At 39.8% G+C, this 12,169-nt stretch overlaps 1 protein-coding gene across 1 annotated transcript in view; it reads left to right on the forward strand.

Annotated features, from left to right (window-relative positions):
* Positions 1–279: 279 nt before the first annotated feature.
* MTFR1 (mitochondrial fission regulator 1) overlaps positions 280–12,169 on the forward strand; it is a 65,054-nt gene continuing 53,164 nt past the window's right edge. The window contains exon 1 of the mRNA XM_006741177.3: positions 280–419. The gene's annotated coding sequence lies outside the window, so the exon portion shown is untranslated. The remainder of the gene's footprint in view (positions 420–12,169) is intronic.

Raw genomic sequence — 12,169 nt, forward strand, 5'->3', positions numbered from 1 at the left:
ACAGAAGTCTCAATAGCGTGGGATAAAAGGACTCAAGATAAGTCAGGTTAACAAGGGCTTAAAACTCCCAGCTTCTTTCAAGGTAATACACACTTGTGGCTACAAAATGTGGGTCTTGCTACACACTTAGAGAATGTGTAGCAAGAAAGTACTTTCTAAGACAGAGCAGTGAAGACACAAAGCAAAGTCCATGCGAAAGCGCCCGCCTCTAGCCAAGCACCGCGCTTGCGCACACTCACGGTGTCGTCTTCCTTCCCTCCGGGCTCTCAGTACCGGCCTCCGGGCCGGAGGAAGCAGCTGATTGGTCAGTCTGGTCCGGATTTGGGGCGGAGATTGGGTGATTGGCAGTAAGTCCCCCGGGACAGCCAAGCTGGAAGCTGAAGAAGCTTAAGAAGGCGCCTGGCTGCCGCGCTGTCGAGGTAAGTGGGGCTAGGGACTCAAGAAAGCGGTTGGGGGTGGGGGTGGGGGTGGGGGGGTCGAGGAGGCGCTCCCAAGCCTGAGGGCGGTAGGAAGTCCTGGTAACAAAGTAGAAGCTGAAGGAGTCCCCGATTCGGGCATGAGGGGAGGACGGCGGGCTCCGTGGGCCGGTTGGGTGTCTGCGCCGCGGCTGAAGGGAGGCGAAGACGCTCTCGGGCAGCCGGGGTGGCTGAGGGCTCTGCTGGGGCTGGAGCTCCGGCAGAGCGGAGGGAAGTCGGCTGACTTGCCCTGAAGGTTGGGCACCCACCCACATCTGCCCCCTCACCCGCGGCCCTTAGGTCCATCTTTCCGAGGCCACAGTTCGCTCGCCAGCCGCCAGGCGGCGGTCCCAGGAAGGCCGCCCTTTGTGGTGGTTGCCTTGGGTGTTGCGCTCTTTCCCGGGATTAGACCGGCCGGCCTCCGCGGGTGCGCCTCCGGACCGGGCCTCGGGGATTCTGGGAGGAGACGCACACTTTCTGGTCCGCCTAGGAGGCTTAACCAGTCTCACCTGGCTTGTGTTGTTGTTTCACTTTCCGCCTCCCAGTACTTCCCAATGTAGCTTCCTGAACGTAACGAGGATTTTGCGTTAAGCCCCACAAAAAAGATCGACCTTTGGACATTTAAAAAAACGTTTTATTATGGAAATCTTCAAACGTACAGAGGTCGAGAGGATGGTATAACGAACTTGGCGAACCCTTCACCCAATTTTAACAATTGTCAACACATGGCCGGGCTTGCTCCCGCTCCACGGGTTATTTTCAAGCAAATCCCAGACATTTAATCTCTCTTAGATATTTCTACGGCTTTGTCATGGTCAATAATTATACTATTTTTCTAATCATTTGCCTTCTAGAGGGGTTGAGTAAAAATAAGGCGAACGTAAAGGTGTAGACGGCGCAAATTTAGTTTGCGCTTCAAGAATGTGGGCAGTTCCCCAACAGTGCAGTTTCACTACCCTGTACTCAGGTTTTCAAAATCATTAAAAACGAAGGTACCAAACAATCTAGTCTTGGCAGTAGCATTATTGTTTTTGAGCAGTAATATTAATATTGATAATTTCTATTTATGTGGCTCTTGGTATGTATGAAGCACTGTGAAATTGTTTCCACCTATTCATTTAATTTTTACAACAGCCGTGTGAAGTAGGTATTATCCAGTTTTACAGATGAAGGAAAAGGTGGACTAAGCAATTTGCCTAAGGTCACACTGATGTAAATACGGGGGGAGTAGGGGGTAGGGGGTCGGGTTTAGGATATTAACCCTGGTCAGTGCCAAGTTCTTGCTCTTTTAACCATAATTAAGTTTCCTAAGAACTGTGGAATAAATGTAACTGCTGAGGATCATTTCTACCGAGTTATGAAATCCATAATGGAAAAAAAAAAACAACCCTGGAATTTACGAGTACAGTAGTAAGATAGGTATTTTTGTTTCTTTCAAACAGTAAAAGGTTAATGCAATTGAATTTTAAGTTAAAAATCAAAGTATGTAAATATAGATCAATAAATACAAGTGTTTACAATTTCTATACTATAGGACCAGTTAAAGGGGAAAGAAAACCAGAAAAAAATATATATCAACGAATAGTCTCAACTTCCTTTGGCATTTAGCATGTACTGGCTATTTATATTAAATACTTTAAACTGTGTCCCTTATCTTCTCAGTCTTATACTATTTCTAAGACAGTATCTTCATCCAAATAATGTTAGAGGAGTAAGGAACTAGAAAAAGACAGCTGGGCTTTTTCAGAGGACAGTAGGGAAGACCAGTTAAATTGGAGTTTAGGATTCCTACTGTAGGGGATTAATTCAGAAGTCTAGAATTAAAGTTAGACTCCCATATGAAGTACTTTGAGTGCCAAGTTTAAGGAGTTTGAACTTGAGCAAAACAGTGGCTCACTGATTGCAACCATCTCTTGGAAGAGTGAACTGGGCACTATCAAAAAGATGGCTTCACCTTCACAAGATTAGTGACTTGACCTGGGGGATATATAGGAAATAGATTTGGGTAACTGTTGAATTTATGGATATAATAAGGCAAGGAAAAGAGAAAAACAAATAGCCCAAAAAAGGGGGATGAAAAGACAGCGAAGTTCTGAAGTGCTGGTAAGTGTCAGTTTCCACGAGTTTTTTGTTTGTTTTGTTTTGTTTTATATTTTTATAGTAAGCTCCACACCGAACGTGGAGCCCAGTGCTGGGCTTGAATTTGTGACGGGGAGATCAAGACTTGAGCTGAGATTCAGACTCAGACTCTTAACCGACTGAGCCACCCAGGCACCCCAACAAGTTTGTTTTCTTAGGCAGATTTTTTAAAATGATGAAAAGGGAACTTTTGATCTGATGAAAGGATTTCCGTAAAAGTTACAGTATATATATATATCCTACTTAATGATGAAATATTTATTTCCCTTATGTGAGTTAAGAAAGAGGACAAAAGTGACTACTGTCAACACTTCTGAACAATTCAATAAAGCCAGGAAAAAGACAAAGAAGATACAAAATTTGGAAACGTGACATGGTTATCATAAAAATTTGAAAATCTACTTTAACAGAATTATTTAGTACTTACTGCAAATTAGATAGTAAAATTATACAAACCATAAAACTTTTAGTAGCTTTAAAAAGCTAATATTGAGGGGCGCCTGGGTGGCTCAGTCGTTAAGCATCTGCCTTCTGCTTGGGTTGTGATCCCAGGTTCCTGGGACTGAGCTCCACATCGGTCTTCCTGCTCAGCGGGAAGCCTGCTTCTCCCTCTCCCACTCCCCCTGCTTGTGTTCCCTCTCTCGCTGTGTCTCTCTCTGTCAAATAAATAAAATCTTAAAAAAAAAAGCTAATATTGAGGAATAAATCTAATTAAATATTTGCAAAGCCTTTAAGTGGAAAACTAAAAAATGTGATTAAAAATCAAAGTAGACTTAGGGCACCTGGGTGGCTCAGTTGGTGAAGCGTCTGCCTTTGGCTCAAGTCATGATCCCAGGATTCTGGGATCAAGTCCCACGTCCAAGGCTCCCAAGCTCAGGAGAAGTCTGCTTCTCCTTCTGTCTGCCCCTCTCCCCTGCTCATGTGCGTGCTTGCTCTCTCTCAAATGAATAAATAAATAAAAATCTTAAAAAAATTAAAGTAGACTTAAATAAAATGGGGGTTATGGAATTTAAGTAAATTGCGAGTTTGAATATTGTTAAGGCGTCAGTTCTCCCCAAATTGATCTGTAAATTTACTGTGATTCTCATTAAATTTGAGTAGGTTTTGTGGCAATTGGGAGATGATGATTCTATAATTAATATGAAAATATATAAGACCAAAAGCAATAATGATTGAAAGAAGAACAAAGAGAACTTAGACCACTGGATATCAAAAGTGATTACAAAGCTATGATAATTAAATAGAACAGTGGTACAAAGAAAAGTATCCAGAATTAGGCTCAGATGGTTCTTGCAGTAAACTGTGCTGAGGCAGCTGAATATATGGAAAACAACCAAATTCTCAGCTTTATGCTAATCATAAAAATGAATTTGTGGTGTATCTAGAGCTAAATGTGCAATGTGAAACAAAACTTCCTGAAAAAGATATAGGAGAATTTCTGCATGATCATGGTATAGGCAGAGATTGATTTGTTAAGGACATAAAATACACTAACCAAAAAACAAAGATAAATTGAACTACATTAAAAATCAGAACTTCTTAATTTAAAATATTTACTCACCATTTTGAAACATTTTGGTCATCTGTACTAATTTATTTTAAAATACTTTTTTTTTTTTTTAAAGTAATCTTTACACCAATATGGGGCTCGAACTTACAGCCCTGAGGGTTGCATGCCCTAGTAATGGAGCCAGCCAGGTATCCTGATCATCTGTGTTTTAAATGTTTAGAGCTCTGTGAAAAGGAAATCAATTGCCCATCAATATTTTTAAAAAATTTTATTACAATGTAGATTTTTTTTTTTAATTGAAGTCTAGTTGACATACTGTTACATTAGTTTCAGGGGTACAACTAGTGATTCTAGAAGTCTATATGTTCTGCTATGCTCACACACATAGCTACTATCTGTCACCATACAACACTATTTCAATATCATTAACTATATTATCCATGCTATAGCTTTCATCTCCTATGACTTATTCCATAATTGGAAGCCTGTAGCAACCACTCCTCTTCACCCTTTTTTTTCCATCCCTGACCCCCTGCCCTTCTGACAACCACCAGTTTATTCTTTGTATTTATGGGTTTTTTTAGATTCCACATATAGATGAAATCATATGGTGTTTATCTTTCTGACTTATTTTACTTAGCATGATATCCTCTAGGTCCATCCATGTTGCATATGGCAAGATCTCATTCTTTTTCATGGCTAAGTAATATTCCTGTGTATGTGTGTGTATACCACATCTTTTAACCATCTATGGATGGATACTTGGGTTGCTTCCATATCTTGGCTATTATAAATAATGCTGAAATAAAAATAGGGATGCATATCTTTTCAAATTGTGGGTTTGTTTTCTTTGGGTAAATACCCAGAAGTGAAATTAGTGGATTGTATGGTATTTTCTATTTTAATTTCTTTGAGGACCTTTCTTACTGTTTTCCACAGTGGCTGCACCAATTTCCATTCCGAACAGTGCATAGGGTTCCTTTTTCTCCACATTCTTGCCAACGCTTTTTATTTCCTCTTGATACTAGCCATTCTGACTGGTGTAAGGTGGCAGTGTTGCTTTGATTTGCATTTCCCTGATGATTTGTGATGTTGAGCATTTTTTCATGTGTCTGTTGATTAACTGTATGTCTTCTTTGGAAAAATGTATATTCAAGTCCTCTGCCTAATTTTTAATTGTATTGTTTGGGTGGTTTTTTTTGTTTTGTGTGTGTGTGTGTGTGGGAGGGGTGGGGGTTGCATGTATATATTTTGGACATTAACCCCTTATCTGATATATCACTTACATATAACCCCTTATCTGATATATCACTTACATATATCTTCTCCCATTCAGCAGATTCCCTTTTACAGTTTCCTTTGCTGTGCAAAAGCTTTTCAGTTTGATGTAGTTCCAGTTGTTTATTTTTATTTTGTTCCTTGCCTGGGGAGACAGATACAAAAATTATTGCTGAGACCAATGTCCAAGAGTTTACTGCCTGTGTTTTCTTTTAGGAATTTTATGGTTTCAGGTCTTAAATTTAATCTTTTATTTTCAGTGTGTATGGCATAAGAAAGTGATCCAGTTTCATTCTATTGCATGTAGCTGTCCAGTTTTCCCAACACCGTTTATTGAAGAAACTGTCTCTTTCCCTTTTTATTTTCTTGCCTCCTTTGTTATGGATTGACTACATATGTGTGGACTTATTTCTAGGATCTCTGTTCTGTTCCATTGATCTTTGTGTCTGTTTTTATGTCAGTACCATCTGTTTTGATTTCTGTAGCTTCGTAGTACAGTTTGAAATATGGGTGCATGAAATCTCCAGCTTTGTTCTTCTTTCTCAAGATTATAGCCAATTTTTATAGATCATTTGTGCTTCTATACAAATTTTAGGATTATTTGTTCTAGTTCTCTGAAAAAATGCTATTGGAATTTTGATGGGGATTGCATTGAATCTGTAGACTGCTTTGAGTGATAGGGACATTGTAACTATTAATTCCTCCAACCCATGAGCATGGTGTATCTTTCCATTTATTTGTGTCATTTTTAGTTCCTTCTGTCAATGTCTTACAGTTTTCAGAGCACAGGTCTTTTACTCCTTTGTTAAATTTATTTGTAGGTATTTTCTACTTTTTAATGCAATTTCAGTGGAATTATTTTCTTAATTTTTCTTTCTGATAGTTTGTATTAGTGTATAGAAGCCTAACAGATTACTCTATATATTAATTTTGTATCCTGCATCTTTACTGAATTTGTTTATTAGTTGTAATGGTTTTTTGGTGGAGTCTTTAGGGTTTTCAGTATGTAGTATCATGTCATCTGTAAATAGTGACAATTTTTTATTTCTTTCTTACCAATTTGGATGTCTTTTATTTTTTGTCTGATTGCTGTAGCTAAGATTTGCAGTATTGTGTTGAATAAAAGAGGCAAGAGTAGGTATTCTTGCCTTGTTCTTCATACTAGAGGAAAAGCTTTCAGCTTTTCACTGTTGAGTATGATGTCAGCTGTGGGTTTGTCATGTATGTCCTTTATTATATTGAGATACATTCCATCTATAACAACTTCGTTGAGTTTTTTTTTATCATGATGAATGTTGAATTTTGTCAGATGGTTTTTCTGCATCTATTGAGATGCTCATATGATTTTTATCTTTCTTTTTGTAATGTGGTGTAATGCATTGATTGATTTGCAGATGTTGAACCATCCTTGCATCCCTGGAATAATTTTGGTAATTTTCTGGTTGTTTCTGTAGTTCTCTGTTCCATCCTTTTTCTCTTACTCTTTTCCCTTATTTAACGACTTTGTTTAGTGTTTTTTTAATTAATTAAATTTTATTTTATTTTAAGATTTTATTTATTTATTTGACAGAGAGAGACACAGTGAGAGAGAGAACACAAGGAGAGGGAGTGGGAGAGGGAGAAGCAGGCTTCCCGCACAGCAGGGAGTCCGATGCGGGGCTCGATCCCAGGACCCCGGGATCATGACCTGAGCCAAAGGCAGACGCTTAACGACTGAGCCACCCAGGCGCCCCTTAAATTTTATTTTTTTAACTTGTGAATGGGATCTTATTTTTTTCCCCAGTGATTCATCAGTGTTATATAATACACAGTGCTCATTACATCACGTGCCCTCCTTAATGTCCATCACTCAGTTACCCCAACCCCCAACCCCTTCCTCTCCGGCAGCCCTCAGTTTGTTTCCTATGATTAAGAGTCTCTTATGGTTAGTCTCCCTCTCTGATTTTATCTTGTTTTTTTTCCCCTCCTTTCCCCTATGATCCTGTTTGTTTCTTAAATTCCACATGAGTGAGATCCTATGAGAATTGTCTTTCTCTGACTGACTTATTTCATTTAGCGTAATACCCTCTAGTTCCATCCATGTCATTGCAGATGGTAAGGTTTCTTTTTTTTTTTGGATGGCTGAGTAGTATTTCATTTTATATATATACCATATCTTCTTTATCCATTCATCTGTTGATGGACATCTGGGCTCTTTCCATAGTTTGGCTATTGTGGACATTGCTGCTATAAACATTGGGGTGCAGGTCCCCTTTGGATCACTACATTTGTATCTTTGGGATAAATACCCAGTAGTGCAATTGCTGGGTCATAGGGTAGCTGTATAGAAACTGAACGAATGAGTGAACAAAGAGTTCTATGAACCTACTACACCCAATCTCTCTCTATTTTCAACTTTTTGAGGAACCTCCATACTGTTTTCCATAGTGGCTGTACCAGCTTGCTTTCCCACCAACCTTGTAAGAGGGTTCCCCTTTCTCTGCATCCTCACCAATGTCTGTCATTTCATGACTTGCTAATTTTAGCCATTCTGACTGGTGTGAGGTGGTGTCTCCTTGTGTTTTTTTTTTTTTAAAGATTTTATTTATTTATTTGAGAGAGAGAGAATGAGAGACAGCACGAGAGGGAAGAGGGTCAGAGGGAGAAGCAGACCCCCGCTGAGCAGGGAGCCCGATGTGGGACTCGATCCCGGGACTCCAGGATCATGACCTGAGCCGAAGGCAGTCGCTTAACCAACTGAGCCACCCAGGCGCCCTCCTTGTGGTTTTGATTTGGATTTCCCTGATGCCGAGTGATGTTGAGGATTTTTTCATGTGTCTGTTGGCCATTTGTATGTCTTCTTTGGAGAAGTGTCTGTTCATGTCTTTTCCACATTCTTTGACTGGATTATTTGTTTTTTGGGTGTTGAGTTTGAGAAATTGTTTATAGATCTTGGATACCAGCCCTTTATCTGTACTGTCATTTGCAAATATCTTCTCCCATTCTGTAGGTTGCCATTTAGTTCTGTTGACTGTTTCCTTTGCTGTGCAGAAGCTTTTTATCTTGATGAAGTCCCAATAGTTCATTTTTGCCTCTGTTTCCCTTCCCTTTGGAGATGTGTCTAGCAAGAAGTTATTGCGGGCTAGGTCACGGAGGTTCCTGCCTTTGTTCTCCGCTAGGATTTTGATGCATTCCTGTCTCACATTTAGGTCTTTCATCCATTTTGAGTCTATTTTTATGTATGGTGTAAGAAAATGTTCCAGTTTCATTCCAGTTGCATGTGGCTGTCCAATTTTCCCAACACCATATGTTGAAGAGACTGTCTTTTTTCCATCGGATGTTCTTTCCTGCTTTGTTGACCCCACACAGAGTTGAGGGTCCATTTCTGGGCTCTCTATTCTGTTCCATTGATCTATGCGTCTGTTTTTGTGACAATACCATGCTGTCTTGATGATCACAGCTCTCTCATATAGCTTGAAGTCAGGCATCGTGATATCCCCAACTTTGGTTTTCTTTTTCAACATTCCTTTGGCTCTTCAGGGTCTTTTCTGGTTCCATAAAAATTTTAGGATTATTTGTTCCAGCTCTGTGAAAAAAGTTGATGGTATTTTGATAGGGATTGCATTGAATGTATAGATTGTTCTAGGTAGCATAGACTTTTTTTTTTTTTAAGATTTTATTTATTTATGTGACAGAGAGAGACACAGCGAGAGAGGGAACACAAGCAGGGGGAGTGGGAGAGGGAGAAGCAGGCTTCCCGCTGAGCTGGGAGCCCGATGTGGGGCTCGATCCCAGGACCCTGGGATCATGACCTGAAGAAGGCAGACGCTTAACGACTGAGCCACCCAGGCGCCCCTAGGTAGCATAGACATTTTAACAATATTTTTTCTTCCAGTCCATGAGCATGAACGTTTTTCCATTTCTTTTGTCTTCCTCAATATCTTTCATGAGTGTTCTATAGTTTTCTGAGTTCAGGTTTATTCTTAGGTATCTTATGGTTTTTGGTGCAATTGTAAATAGGGTAGACTCTTTAATTTCTCTTTCTTCTTTTTTTTTTTTTAAAGATTTTATTTATTTTTTAGAGAGCGAGCGAGAGAGAAACAGCATTAGAGGGGAGAGGGTCAGAGGGAGAAGCAGGCTCCCCGCCGAGCCGGGAGCCCAATGTGGGACTCGATCCCAGGACCCCGGGATAATGACCCGAGCTGAAGGCAGACGCTCAACCATCTGAGCCACCCAGGCGCCCCTAATTTCTCTTTCTTCTGTCTCATTGTTAGGGTATAGAAATGCAGCTGATTGCTATGCGTTGATTTTATATCCTGCCACTTTGCTGAACTCCTGTATGAATTCTAGCAATTTTGGGGTGGAGTCTTTTGGGTTTTCCACAAAGAATATCATGTCATCTGTGAAGAGTTAGAGTTTGACTTCTTTGCCGATTTGGATGCCTTTTCTTTTTGTTGTCTGATTGGTGAGGCTAAGACTTTTACTACTATGTTGAACAACAGTGGTGAGAATGGAATCCCTGCCATGTTCTTACCTTAGAGGAAAAGCTCTCAATTTTTCCCCATTGAGAATGATAATCACTGTGGGCTTTTGATACATGGCTTTTATGATAGAGGTATGTTCCTCTATCCCTACACTCTGAAGAGTTTTAATCAAGAAAGGATGCTGTACTTAGTCAAATGCTGTTTCTGCATCTATTGAGAGGATCATATGGTTCTTGTCCTTTCTTTTATTAATGTAGTGTATCACATTGATTGATTGCAAAGACTGAACCACCCTTGCAGCCCAGGAATAAATTCCACTTTGTTGTGGTGAATAATCCTTTTAATGTAATGTTGGATCCTATTGGCTAGGATTTTGGTGAGAATTTTGGCATCCATGTTCATCACGGATATTGGTTTGTAAGTCTCCTTTTGGTGAGGTCTTTGTCTGGTTTTGGGATCAAGGTATTGCTGGCTTTATAGAACGAGTTTGGAAGTTTTCTTTCCATTTCCGTTTTTTGGAACGGCTTCAGAAGAATAGGTATTAATTCTTTAAGTGTTTTGTAGAGTTCTCCTGGGAAGCCGTCTGGCCCTGGACTCTTGTTTGTTGGGAGATTTTTGATAACTGCTTCCATTTCCTTGCTGGTTATGGGTCTGTTCAGGTTTTCTAGTTCTCGTTTCAGTTCTGGTAGTTTATATGTCTCTAGGAATGCATCCATTTCTTCCAGATTGCTGAATTTGTTGGCATATAGTTGCTCATAATATGTTGTTTTTTTTTTTTAAGATTTTATTTATTTATCTATTTGAGAGAGAGACAGACAGATAGTGACAGAGATGGTGAGAGAGAGCACAGGCCGGGAGGAGAGGGAGAAGCAGGCTCCTGCTGAGCAGGGAGGCCAACGTGGGGCTGGATCCCAGGACCCTGGGATCATGACCTGAGCTAAAGGCAGATGCTTAACTGACTGAGCCACCCAGGCGCCCCTCATAATACGTTCTTATACTTGTTTGTATTTCTTCAGTGTTGGTTGTGATCTCTCTTTCATTCGTGATTTTATTTGGGTCCTTTCTCTTTTCATTTTGGTAAGTCTGGCCAGAGGTTTATCGATCTTACTAATTCTTTCAAGGAACTAGCTCCTAGTTTCCTTGATCTGTTCTACTTTTGTTTTCTGTTTCATTGATTGCTGTTCTAATCTTTATTCATTCTTTTCTCCTGGGTTTAGGCTTTATTTGCTGTTCTTTCTCAAGCTCCTTTAGGTGTAAGGTCTTGTGTATTTGAGACCTTTCTTGTTTCTTCAGAAAGGTTTGTATTGCTATATACTTCCCTCTTAAGACTGCCTTTGCTGTATCTCAAAGGTTTTGAACAGTTGTGTTTTCATTTGCATTAGTTTCCAAGAGGTTTTTAAAATTCTTCTTTAATTCCCTGGTTGACCCATTCATGCTTTAGTAGGATGCTCTTTAACCTCCATGTATTTGAGTTCTTTCCAAATTTCCTTTTGTGATTGAGTTCAAGTTTCAAAGCATTGTGGCCTGAAAATAAGCAGGGAATGATCCCAGTCTTTTGGTACTAGTTGAGACCTGATTTATGACCCTGTATGTGGTCTATTCTGGAGAATGTTCCATGTGGACTCCAGAAGAATGTGTATTCTGTTGCTTTAGGATGGAATGCTCTGAATATACCTGTGAATTCCATCTCATCCAGTGTGTCATTCAACCCTTGTTCATCTTCTGTTTAGATGATCTGTCCGTTGCAGTGAGTGGAGTGTTAAAGTCCCCTGCTACTGTTGTATTATTATCAATGTGTTTCTTTAATTTTGTTATTAATTGCTTATATAATTGGCTGCTCCCATGTTAGGGGCATAAATATTTACAGTTGTTAGATCTTGTTGGATAGACCCTTTAATTATGATATAGTGTCGTTCTTCATCTCTTATTACAGTCTTTGGTTTAAAATCTATTTTGTCTTATATAAGGATTGTGACCCCAGCTTTCTTTCAGTGTCCATTAGCATGACAAATGGTTTTCCACCCCTTCACTTTCAATCTGGTGGTGTCTTTGGGTCTAAAATGAGTCTCTTGCAGATAGAATACTGATGGGTCTTGCTTTTTTATCCAGTCTGATACCCTGTGTCTTCTGATTGGGGCATTTGGCCCACTTACATTCAGAGTAACTATTGAAAGATAGGAATTTAGTGCCATTGTATTACCTGCAAAGTCACTGTTTCTGTATTTGGTCTCTGTTCCTTTCTGGTCTATGTTACTTTGAGCTCTCTTTGCTTAAAGGATCCCCTTTAATGTTTCTTGCAGGGCTGGTTTAGTGATCACACATTC

This window comes from Leptonychotes weddellii, chromosome 4 (genome assembly GCF_054177405.1).
Source record: "Leptonychotes weddellii isolate Sample4059 chromosome 4, ASM5417740v2, whole genome shotgun sequence".
Lineage (NCBI taxonomy): Eukaryota > Metazoa > Chordata > Mammalia > Carnivora > Phocidae > Leptonychotes > Leptonychotes weddellii.